The sequence below is a fragment of the Rhipicephalus sanguineus genome, unplaced genomic scaffold, assembly GCF_013339695.2.
Source record: "Rhipicephalus sanguineus isolate Rsan-2018 unplaced genomic scaffold, BIME_Rsan_1.4 Seq912, whole genome shotgun sequence".
Classification (NCBI taxonomy): Eukaryota; Metazoa; Arthropoda; class Arachnida; order Ixodida; family Ixodidae; genus Rhipicephalus; species Rhipicephalus sanguineus.
In genome coordinates, this window is record NW_023616274.1 from 36,327 (window position 1) to 49,776 (window position 13,450).

The 13,450-nt window shown below is 43.9% G+C and overlaps 1 pseudogene; it reads left to right on the plus strand.

The window, feature by feature from the left end:
• Nucleotide 1: 1 nt before the first annotated feature.
• On the plus strand, nucleotides 2–734 carry LOC119378650 (transmembrane protein 203-like; annotated as a pseudogene).
• Nucleotides 735–13,450: the final 12,716 nt, after the last annotated feature.

The window sequence follows — 13,450 nt, forward strand, 5'->3', positions numbered from 1 at the left end:
GTTGTCAGAAAGTATGACTTCCTCAAGGCGTTTAATGTGGCCGTAATGACGCTTGAACGCTCGATTGATGCGTTTCACTGCTATGGGAGGACGCAAAAGGAATGCTGGACTGACGGCGCTGAATGATCTCCGAGCAAATTGACAGCGGTGCGTCGCCACCATGTTCAAGCTGAAGGAGTTGGCCCGATGGCTGGGCATGACGGTGTTCGAGATGTTCGTGCACCTCGTCTCCATCACCCTGTTTCTCTGTGATGGTCGTGCTCAAGCTGGACAAGGCGTTCGAACGTGTCCTGGTGGACGGTGTTGTGTCCTTGTTCATCTGCGACGGCTTGAAACGCTTATTTCTGCGTCATCGTCTTCATACGTCAGTACATCGAAGGCGTCTATAAGGCGGGTGCCTTTCGCGCTGTGTGGAGCTTTATGCAACTGCTGCTAATGTTTCTCTTTAAGTTATTGCTGTGCCTCAAGGCCGAAGGACAAAAGAGTAGTCTCGTCTACTCGGAGGTGTTTGCGCCGCTCTTTATTCTTCTCATGCTCGTCATGGTGCGCGCCTGTCATCTGCACTGACGGGTGTTAGGCATTTTGAGTGACGTCACTTCGAACGGCTCCAGCCAACTCTGCTGCTGTTGTCTCGCTGTACAAAGCGCCGAAGAACGTTCCTGAAATCGTGTTTGCGAAGGTTATTTATTTCTTGTTACGTTGCGGTGGTTTATAATTTCGGAGTCACGTGAATTAGGCGGAGTGATGTGGTTGTTGGTTTTCAACGACACCTGCTAGTGTTCTGGCAGGTTTTTTTGGTTAGTGACTTGAGTGTTGTACATATCTTTCATACAAGAACTGTGCAAGTCATTTTATTGTGTGCGAAGACTATAGATTTCTATCTTGACCTCTGTTAGCAGATTCAGAAGCCTGCAGTAAGGTTGGAAGCACTGAAACTCTTTTGGCCGAGGTCTGCGTGTAATAAATGCAATTTCTACAATTTTAGAAATATTCGTGTGTGCCAGTGCTTTATAAAAGTGTTTGTGGCATTCTTACATGCTTTCGCCTGCTATTCACAGGAACAGTTGTGATGCAGTGAGTTTCATGGGAGAAAAAATTTATGCATATCGTGAGAAAGAACCGTTTAATACCTAATTATGTGAGCTCATGCCCCAAGTGTGCCCAGGTTCAAGTCCAATAAAAAAAATTAACTTTACCTAAGCAATTGAAAAATTGGCAAAGCTTGCACTATGTCGCGCAAGGCTTGAAGCAGCGAAACTGGACGATTCCGAAGTCTAACCTGGTTGCTTCTAGGTTGCTAGGCTTTAGCTAGGTTGGTCGTGACACGAATGTGCAAACTCCAGAACCGAGCGTTCGCATCTCTCATAGATCTAGGGGCACGTCATCGTTGGCGTAGGGCTTTCATCGCTTCGGGCCCTTCTCGCAGCTGCCGTTGCCTTTCCCGTTCCCTAGTATGGCAGCTTCGTACTAGTCGTGCCAAGCCTGAAGGAAGATGATGATGATAATGCTCCTGGGATGATTGGCTCCTACCCACTCAGGGAGATCGGCCAAGAGTCGGGCGGATCATTAAATGGGCAGCTGGGTGGCCTTCTTTGTTTCTCAATATTTTTTTCTTTCTTTCTCTTTGTTTCTTGTATCTATTCTGTATCTGTTTCTTTCTATTTTTTTCTCTTTCTCGCTCTTTTTATCTTTATTTTTCTTTCTTCCCTTTCTTTCTCTGCTTTTTTTTCTTGCTTTTTCTTTCTTTATTTCTCTTTTGATCTTTCTATTTTTTTTCTATCTTTCTCTCTCTTTCTGTATTGTTCTCTGTATTTCTATCTTTTGATGTCTTTATTCCCATTTTATCGCTGAATTTTTCGGTCTTTATTTCTATAGCTTTCTCTCTCTCTCTTGGTGAACCAGTGGTGAGTAGTGGGATTTTCCCAATTTCTGTGGCATCCCGTGATGACAGCGCATTCCTTGGTCTAATTGTTGCCTTCTTCATTTTTAAGGGACCAGTGGCGAGTAGTGAGATTTGCCCAGTTTGTTTGGCACATACCCATTTATGATGATGATAGTTTTCTGCTAGACTGCGCAAATTACGGCTAGCTTAGACGGCTTCGCTGTTGAAAATAAATGCTGAATAGTTGGACCAATAACCCATCTTGCTAGCTGTAAGGTTAATACAATTAGAAACAAAATTGGAGTACGCTTGAGCTTCGCCTCGAGAGCAGAACGTGATAGCGTAATCGGGCCCCGTGTGTATCGCCTTCTCAATTGCTAGCCTGGCTTCGGTTCTCGGTGGACACCTCAATCATGCCGCAAGGAGAGGAGCCTCTGTGCGCGTAACATTGGCCATTTAAAACTATCCTAGAATACCTACTGCAAGTACAGCTGTGAAGTGCCCACTACGCCTTAATTCTAATTTTTTGCAAATCAGCCGAGTACTCACCATGCATCCGTAAGGCAACATGCGAACATATGCAGCTGCTCGCTTTGTTGATGCTTTTGCTGCTGATGACGATTAAATATGTCTGAGTGCTTTGTAATAGGTGGGCCTTTAAAACACTCACTCGTTGTGCGGTTCACAAGTCTTGATGCCTGGCGCGATTCTATGCTTCTGCTACGCAACATTTCATGCGTTAGACACCTCGCATAACATGACATTCATATAGGGTTTTTTCGGAAGCAGTTCCAAGCAGTGGCATGGTTCTGTGGTAGGGCACCTGCTTGCCACGCAGAAGGCCGGGGTTCGATTTCCACTCGAACCGAAATTCTTTTATTATTTATTTATTTGCATTATCTGGAATTCTCGCTCACAGTCAATGCTGATTTTTCGCTCACAACCAACGACACCGGCACCGAAATTCCTGCAAAACGAGCTCTTCAATGTTATCGCATTAAAAAGTAGCAAGGGCAGGCAGCCTAAACCAAGATCTAGTTATTGCATTTGTAGCATGGAACATGTCCACATATCCAAGCTTTTTTTTTCCTTGCATTGCCTTGCTTGAATTTCATGCATAAGTGAAGTCAATAACATGTTGCTTGTGTTTTTTGTGGCTGTTCCAGATTGTACATAAAAATCGAGATAATTTGTTCTGTGTTTCTCAGCATCCTTGCCGTCAGCAGTAATGGCAAAGATGCCGAGAAAGAGCATAAGAACAAGAAATGCGCCAGCTTGAACACTTGGTCTTCCATATTAACTGTAGTATTGCCGCGTAATCATCAGGAAATAACTCCACCAGGGTACATGTTTCGCCTTGTTGGCAACACATCGTAAATAGTATTTAGTAATGAAGCAACACAATGCAGGTTCCATGTCCGACCATGGTAACTGCATTTCGATGTTGGCAGAATGCAAAAACACTAGTCTTCTTAGCTCCAGGTGTACGTTAAAGAACCACAGTTAATTAAAGAATTACCCTACAGCACCCCACTACAATGTGCCTAATAACCATAATGTGGTTTTGGCATGTGAACTTGTGAATTCAACTACTTAATCCCTTAAAGTTTAAAACCTCTATCCACCCTTTCGTCTGTTCTGGTCTGAAGCTAAAAAAATAACAAGCTCAAGTAAAAGACGTTTACTTACTCTTTTAGAGATGACATGTAATGCAGCGAGAAAACGCACATGAATCAACCACGAAAAAGCTTATCTGGCAGTGCCTGACAATGAACTGCTGCGGCTGTGTTGCGTTGTCAGGAGGGGCCCAACAACAGACCGCAGAGGGTTAATGATACCAAACTTTTAAAATGTGTGGTATATTGGCAAAGTTTGTATTTCACTTTTCTTTAAAGAAAGAATGGTAGCCACTGCAGCATGTATTGCCATGTACAGTCACGCTCAATATGACTTGCAACATGGGAGCACATGGCCTCATGAATTGAAAGATTGGACATGGCTTCGACTACCCTGATTTTCGTAACTAAATATTATTTCCTTATTTCATATCATCTCCAAGTGAGAAAACAGCATTTAGTTTTGGAACTAAGGTCACTTGAAAGCCATGCACAATCTTAGAGCTTGTGAGGCCATGTACTCCTGTGTTGCAAGTCATATTGAATGAAGGAAAGGAGGGGACTCTTAAGGTCTCGTTTTTCTTTGTTAGACACAATATTAATGAGAACTAACAGACAATAATGCCAAGGAGTATAATGCTAAGTATTTATGTTCATAAATACTTAGCTTTTTAACCAAGAGCAGTGTGGTAGAATAAAGAGGTGAGTAAGAGAAGATGAAAGGTCTACACAGCAGAAGCACAGTAGTGTCGACAGGGTGTCTACCAACCTGGAAAACCTGGAATTGTCAGGGAATTTGGACATGTCTGGAAAAGTCGGGGAATTGTCATGGAATTTTTGAAAAAGCTGGCTGGGTCATGGAAACTGACTGATGGCAGTCTGGGCGACCATCACGAAAACAATCTTTACCTTTGATCAAAGCTCATAAAGTTGCTTCTTTTTCTGAAACTACAGTAGAAACGTAAAAATAAGGACAGTGGAAGCTGTTGCTTCAACAGATCACACAGCATATCTCAATTCACAAGCATGACGTTACTAATGCCGATAAGTTTATGCTTGTCTGTCTTGGCCATGACCTCGGCTCGGCTGAAGGCATTCTGGTTTGACCAGAAGCACTATGAGCAGAGGCTCGCCAGGCCGGGTCAAGCTCGTTCAGCGGCAATGCAACGGCAGACATCCTCAGTTCTGCACTCAGTTTATGCAAGTGCCCTGTCTTTTTTAACGGCGGAGTCATTCCATGCCAAACGTCCCAGCCATTTTGGCAGTCATTTCAAATGTATTGGAGAAAAAGTGTGCTAATTTATTGCATTGAAAACAGTGGATTGCTAGAATATTTTGGGGAGAAAAATTTTTTCGTCACATGAGAGCCTTCCAAATTCCCAAAATGTCGTGGGTGTTGTTTGTAAGAAAATTTATTCTAAGAGTATCATTTCTTGTTTCAGTACCAAATTTGGTTTACATATTAAGCAAATGTGTGTGCGTAAGGTGTTTGTAGATCAATAATATTACTGGAATTTTTCTGCCATATACGCCTCCAGGAATTTTGCCAAAACGTTCTATGTTTGAATCTTTTTCATTGCAATAATGTGCGTTGTATGAATATGCGAGTAATGAATACTTGCTTTACAAAAGGTATATTTTGTGTTAAAAATGTTTTCAGACCCCTCAAGTTTGTAAAATTTACGATAGAAAATCACAAATTTCAGAAAATTGTCATTTTTGTTCACATTGAGACGCAAGTTACACCACGTGGTGCACCAAATAAAAATCAGCTTTATACCTTTGTCGAAAGCAAGTAAACAGTTCTGCTTATATGGCAGTTTTATCATTACAATTTTCATTTTAAAGAAGAAAATAATATTTGAAGTGCCCGATTGACGGCAATAGGGTACTTCCACAAGGAAGCTGCCGTATGACTAAATGGGAAGATAGCAGCCAATGGCGTAAATCACTGGGGGGGGGGGGGTCAGGAGGGTCCTGACCCCCCTTGCGTTCAGGCTGGGAGGGACACCCCTTGCATTGTCCGCCCTTGAGATTTAACTTTCTAACGACATATACAGTGAAAACTCGGTGATGCGAATCTCACGGGACCAAGAAAAATATTCGTATCATCCGAAATTTGTATCACCAGAAAGCATGGAAAATTAGCATGCGACAAAAGAAAGCTGGCGTACATTTTCATTTATTGTTTTTCAGGGCCGCAGCAACGTCAGGAAGAACCCTGAATGATTGTCAGTTAAGTTTTTAGATGTCGGCAATCATACCAGCACTCGTAAATATACAGCTCGTGCGCGCGTATTTAATTAATGAACCAGGTGCGTTGTGACCCGCGACAGCAGTAGCCCCTTCCAAATTTTAGTATACTTTTTTGCATGACACCGGAATACTGCAGCGAAAGTAACGAAAGAAGCGCTTTGACGCGATGGATCAAGGCAACAAAATTACAGAACCATGGTCCTGTGTTATGAGTTTGTTATCGTGGAAGCGTTGGCGATGTTTTTTGGAAGACTTCCGGCTGTGCCCGCACAAGTGCGACCTCAACGGTCGCGCATCCCACGAAACACGAAACCTCTATAAAACGTTTTATAGAGGTTTATAGAGGTTTTAAACGTTTTAAAGACGTTTTATAGAGGTTTTGTGTTTCATGGGATGTTGACGTTGTGAAGCCTGACTCCTTCGCCAAGACCGTCCTCGCCTTCTTTCGGTTTTCGTCCACCTTCCATAGGACGTCTGATGCACGAGGCAAGCACGTGTAAACACAGTACAACGACAGCAGCCCGCGTCGACGCGTTGGAAAAAAGAAAGAATGGCGCTAATGTCCTCTGTAATCTAAACATGAAGGCACGCGGCCAGCATGGGAATGATGGGTAGGCACGAGACTAAAAAGCCACCAAAACATCGCCCAATGTTAGCGGTGTAAGCACATTTCATGGTGGCTACCCTGTGCCACCGAGCAAAACTAGCGTCTTCGTGTACCCAGAAATTCCCTAGGGAAGTCGCCAAGTGAGGTGAAACTTGAGGCACTCGAGAGCGTGCGTTGCGTTAAAATTTCTCTGTATGTCCTGCTTCATGTTACATCGCGAGTGTTCGCTTGAATTGATAGATTGTCAAGACTATCAGCAGCGCTAAGAAATTCATCATCTGCGCATTTATTATTTGACCTGAAATGTAGCAGCTGCCGTTTGAAGTAGACATCCGTAGCACTATGCGATCATGCTTCAGGCCACCTGATTCATTGGTATCTTGTAATAATCTCTGTTGGCATAATTAAGTTTCTCCATGACACTATTCCAAGAAGTGGTTTGGTCTGTTCTCTAATGAAGAGGGTTGCAGCTAATTCGTTTGCGTACAAGTACAGAAGAATTGAAGAAACCTTTGCTGTGCACTTGCGCGTTTATTAGACGTTTGGGTGCTCGTACGGTGACTGGAGACTGCGTGGGCGCCTGTTTTGTAATTAAAGAAGACAAAGCGTCAGGCAACGTATGTGGCAGTTACGATTTCCCCTGCTGGTGGGCTTCGCTGCATAGCGAAACGTCGATACCGTAACGCACAGTACATGCTTTTGTGGCATAACACAGCTGCAATGCCGTAAAGCTGACTATAGTGAATCTGTCATCTTATAACACGTATATATAATGTAAATATATAGTGCATTGAATCCAAGTGGCAGTGCAAGCGTGGCGTAAAAAAGCGGGGTACGAGTCAAAATATGGGCGGCATGCGCAGCACAGATTTCTTTGCGCTCCACAATGAAGGAATTGCTTTGTAAGTTTTGCCGCTACACAGGGGTGTAATGCGACGAAAACTAAGTGCCACGCTGTGAAGCTTGCTAGCTGTGTCGCCAGGTTGCTTCATGTGGCGCAAAGTGTTATCTGGTCCGATATACGTACACGTTTCACACGACCAGGTTCATGAAAAATAAGTAATAGGAAAACTTTAACAGCTTCACAGCAGCTTTAGAACCAACGTTGTCTCGAGGGACATGTCCGAGACGCCCATCAACGGATCCTTCTAGAATGAATATTTAAGCTTCAGACAGGCATTTTATGCATTTTTAATTACGGGTATATCGAACTATTTAGCGATATGCCCTTTGATTCCGATGTATGCGAGTTTTATTGTATATACACTTAGCCGCGACAGTGTGCATTCGTAACATATTGGTCGGTTCAGCGAAGCATTATGTGGTGGAGCATTTATTTTCCGGGCGTAAACAAATACTTTTTTATTATATAATAGATGTTGGTGCTTCTGTATAGGCACCGGCTACTCCTTTTCACTGATGATAGGGTATGTCAAAAGCACAGCAATGAAAAAAAATATTTCATAAAGATACAACAGAAAAAGTTATTCACAATTGTGTTCATATGTCTGCTTGATACCGCACGCATGCGATGGGAGACATATGTAGACCGGGAACTCCACTGATCTGATGAGGAATTAAGCAATCTGCATCGCTGCGCCTCCTAGTACACACATGCTGTGCTCCAAGTAGGGAGGCTGCAGCTTCGGCGTGACATTCGTTCGCGTGGTGGCTCGATCGCCACAAGCATTTGTTTAAAACAAGCAATAATATTGATCATTCGTTGACTATCACGGAATATTGGAGCTAAACGTTTTTCCAAGGTACCTTTTGGGAAAAGCTAGCTTTTCTGGAACTACAAAACAAGGCCCAAACAGCAGCTCATATAGCGTGCTAGCGGTTCCGATCATGTCTCAAACTTCGTCGTCCAAAAAGAATCAGCTTCGTAAACTAATGCACTGTGCACCTAATGCACTGTGCGGCTACGCCTGCACTCGCAGATGCATATTAAATTGATCTCATTGAGCTGAAACAAAACTGATTCCCCCTCCTTGCGAACTGCTTGCCCCTTAGTCAAAAAGTGGCCCTTCCCAAAAAAAGCAGCAAGTATGCACCTTTATTCGTGCGTCCATTAAATCAAGCCACCTGCATTTCCATGGTTAAATCACATGACTGCATTGCAACGCCTCGCACGCACGTAAAGCCACGGGCCTAGGCTAGGTACATCTCGCTTGGAATTTCCTAGGGACAGCACCAAAAAGTAGTCTGGCAACGCGGGCATGTTTTGGTGGCTTTTTAGTACGAGCGTTTCTTTTCTCACAGACTCCATCCGGGTAACTTGCATCTGGGGATATTTTCCCCGTTTGCTTCTTGAAGATCTCCCTATGTCTGGGTACTACCTAGGAACACGTGCAATGCTCTCTTTATCCCTAGGAGAGCTTTGCTGTGTCGTTTGCGGGTTGGCGCGCGAGGTTTTTGTTGTTGACGTTGGTGGCGGACGGCGCGTCCGTGCTCGTCGGGCGTGTATGATCTACAGTGCTCTAGTATGATCCCATGTAGCCCTGTCGCGCTATTGTAGCCACCATAGTCGCGCTGTCACTTACCGTCCGTCCTTGTCTTTAATCCCGTCGAACGCCTCGAGATGAGTTTTCTTTGCCATTATCAGTGTAGCTGAGAATATTGTGCGTTTTTGGAAATTGGCATGAACGAAAGCACTTCGCTGATCGTTATACCGGTGTCACGCGGGCAATTGATCGCGATCACGACCGATCGGGATTGGGCTCGATCCGGATCAGGTGTACCTACACGGTCACTTTTAATTGCGATCTGCGCATCGATATCTGGCTCCCAGATCGCGATTTGACTGATGTCTGCGTCAACTCGATCCGGATTAGTCTGGACCGAGCAGCAGCAATGATTGATGATCGTGATCAAGAAATCCGGTCCGGGTCAACCTTGACTGCAATCAAAACTGCCTGCGTGTCACCGGTATTACTTGCAATAGCTATTCTGCCCGCGCATGTGATTGAATTTTAATATAGTTGATGCTAAAAATCTAGGGCACGTGCACTCAAAGTAATGAAAGTGTCCATGCTTCTATAAAAAAGAGCCGAGCAGGATCCTTAGACGCCAGGTGGTAATAAGAAATATTTGCAACTGCTGGTTACATCAGATTGCTAGTGTTCAATATTTGCACATACAATGACAAGGATACGTCTACTCTACATGGTGAGTAGATAAAGAGAAGCGAAATGTTTTGAGAAGCAGCATGACTGCTTTCATTCATGTCGCACGGGTGTATCAGTGGTGTGAATGCACCTGCAACTTTGTTTCTACAGTTGGTGGTTGGTAAAGGTGCACCTTTTTAGGACAAGTTTTCCTTTGGTCATGAGACTTTATAACTGGCTTAATGCAAAATGTGAAGTTGAATGCACCATCATTAGATTAGATGGTACATTTAACTTCTAGATGGGTGACACACTTCTATAGGCATGGGATACTTCATTTGGTTCAGTTCAGCCCAGCACTCTAACTTTCACCATTCCACGAATGCACCCCTTCAATTGCTACTGCACTTTCTTTTACCTACAACTGCCATTTGCAGACTAGAGCAGATGCACACAACCAACATTTGTAGCTGCAAATGCCTGCTCCTTTGTTATACTGAAATTAGTTTTTTTTTTCATGTGTTGCTCTTGTACTTGACATCAAAACAACAGAAATGGGAATGTCACTTATGTTGTTTGGTTTGTTTCCTGACTGAGAACCTGTGACCTTTGACTATTGTGTTGCTTCATCCCTTACCTTTGCTTTTGCGATGCTCTGTCGCAAGAGTGTACCTGCCTGTCTGTTGCCGATTCCGCATATGCTGCCTTAATGGTTCACAAAGTGACACACATGAATGGTTTACCGTGTACTTTCAGCATTTTTTGTACATTCACACAAATGGAAAAATGTAGTTGTTTTCAAATTGCAGCTGCCCACCTACCAACAAAGCCACATATACCTGTACCCTCTAAACAAGGAAGCATGACGTTTCAGTCAATAAGGCAAGGACCAATGTTATTGGAGTGTGGAAATTTTTTTCTCACCATGTCTCCTTTCTTGTTGATTTCTCTTGTCATAAATTCTTGCATTTTAGCTGTTCTCACTTTATGTGTGCTTACTGGTATGAAGTTTATTTTGTGCCACTGAGAGCTGTTTTCACTGAATTTCGCCCGTTTTAAGACAGTTGCTAATATTTTCCTGTGATAGCCAGCCCGAATGACAAGTAGGAAACCATGCAGGACATGTGGTTCTTTTTCATTTGACACTGCAGTGAGCTTCGACAGCTTTTGGGAACCCGACAGCAGTGACTGCAATAACGATTTGTGTGCAGGAGGATCACCATTTGTTTGTGACTGCCTGCACGGGAAGGTAGGACGTAGTATATGATGTCACAAACACAGGGTGGTACGCATTCAAAGGTGTAATACGGGTCTCGCTAAAGAATTTTTAACCCTTTGAGGTGCAAAGCATGAGTTGGCAGTAAGCATTCCATCTTCGTCGTCTCTGTGTACCCTGTCCTCTTCGTGCTGCACCACCTTAAAGGCCAACTCCGGCGATTTTTTGGCCATGTCAAAGTAATGGTGCTTTTATGTTCCTGAGACGCTCCTGTTACGGGCCCGATAGCAGAAATACTCGGCAAATTAGAGAATAATTTTAAATAAGCAAAAAAGCGCAACACCGAAACCGAAACCCAACCGAGTGTACTGTCTACGTATGACGTAGACGTTGTTACGAACGAACCGGAAGTCGTGCAAGGCATGCCGGTGACGCCGGCGCGGAGTATGAAAACTGTGACAGCCGGGACGACCAGCGAAGCGCCGGCCAAACCAACGCTGTCTGTCGCCTTGTGCACAGCAGGCGCTCGCTGTAGCGGCCGAAGCGCCGAAGTTATTGTGCCCTCGGTGGCGTCACTTCCGCCGCCTTACCAATACTGACGTCACAGACGCAATGTTGCCAATAATTGTGGGAAGCCAGGAGGGCGTTTGCAGACAATCTTTAAAATTCATTTGCAAACAATCTGCGCATGCCTCAAGCCTGTAATTTGGCATAAATGACGGAAACGTGCAAAGGAACGTACCCAGCGAATTTCATTGAAATCCATCGACCGCGAAAAATCGCCGGAGTTGGCCTTTAATGAAAAATTTTGGCCGCTGTTCAGCCGCACATTAAAAAACATGCCCGACAAGCAATTTTTGATCGGCAATGGGAAGGATATAATTACAGAGCTCGTGCAGAAGTACAAGGAATCGATCGAAAAAAAAAAAAGATCGGACAAAGTGTCACTGACAAAGTACTGCAGAGAAGCACCCTTTTAGTGCGAGGAGCGAGGTAAGGAGGCACGAAGGTTGCCCTAGTGCTACCGCAACTCAAGAGAGCACCAAGGAAGGCCTCAGTGAGGGAACCTTGGTAAGAAGCGTTATAGAATACATGGCAAGGCGTCCTGAAGCAGTTATGGCCTCCTCGCTGAGGCAAGGGGCATTTCAGAACCTGTATGGTTCCATGTCGTACATTTGTTTATGATGTTGGTGCATGTGAATGATATGTTTTATTGATCATTGTTTATTCTTATTGTGTATTCGTTAGCCTTGTGCTTCATGTGTTTATTAAACCAACTATTTTTTTTCTATGTTCATTACTTATTTATACACACACATGCACACACATCCACTATACCTAACAGAATGGCCGATTGGGTGAGTTGGTAATTCATGATACTTGAAATATGAGGGCGTTACTACACAGGAACTTAAGTATATAATTACATCTGTTCATTTGCCCTGCTGTTCTGGGCTCAAGGCCTGCAGTATCCTGCTAACAGATAAAACAAAACTTCTACTCCATTTTGTGATGTGTTTATATCTGCTTACCTATTGTGAAGCAAGTTTTTACGAACTCACTGGAAAGGTAAAGAGCATGCTTGATACTGGCTGTTGGGTGTGTGCCCAATTCTTGCATATTTATATGCTGCGTTCCCCAAAGCAACTCTGCCTACGCAAAGCCCCAAACCTTGCTTGTGCTTGTCTGTAATGTCGTTTGGGTTTTTCAGTACTCCCTGCAAGTCTGCATGGGCAACTTTTACGTTACACTAATATGAAAAATATAACAGTCCTAGTTAGAGCATGTGGTGACAGCATCATGGTGTCAAATAATTTGCAATACCGATGCCACTTGTCCATTAAAATTTGTGCATGCTAATAAATGCATTAAAAAGTGTGTGATCATGCAGGGTGGTCATTTCAACACCTGTGGTAGGGCAAGTGATTTATAAGTTTTACAAACCTTTACGAGTCGTGTGTGGCATGCCGCATGACATTCAGTTTTTTTTCGCACTTTTCCTTGTTTCTTATTTATTCTTTCTTTTTTTTGCACTGCGCATAAAAAAATGGGACGAGACAGTAAATTTTCATCCTTCCTGAATCTTTGACCGTAAGCTGCATTAAAATCGAATACTTTGCAGGAAAACTACAGCCCAATGAAACAGATCAGTTCTAAAAGAATGACCATGCACATTTGAATACATGTCTAGCTGGCATGATTTCACTGCCACGACAACAGCAGCTTTGCTGGATGCATTAGGCAGCGTTTTGAGAATATGACACCGATTTCCTCACTCAGCCTTTTCAGACAAGCGGTGAAAAACATAATACCGGTGTCACACAACCCCTTTCGATCACAATCGGGCCTGATCCACATCGAATTTCTTGATCATGATTGGGTCTTTTACTCAAGCTGAAGAAGGCGGCCATCGCTGTTCATAAATTTAATACCCATAGGGCTCAAACGCGATGTAAAGGCGGTGTCTAGCGTTACGCCCAGACGTAACGATTAACAGTTGCTAAAGTAACGTCCAGGGTGTCGCTCATGGAGCGCACTTGACTCTCACTTCGGCAGCATACGTGGATTGTCACTCGGGGAGCTGAGCCCGCAGCGCATTCACTGTGAACACGCGTCCCGGACGCAACACGTGCACTCCGCCTCTTTCAGCTAGGCTACTATAAGTACAAATGCGTACCCACATGCAAAAAGTTCGTCGTCTACAAGATCGACATCTTCAGAAATTGCGAGGCCCTTTAACTAAAGCAAGGGGCAATCTCGAAGCGT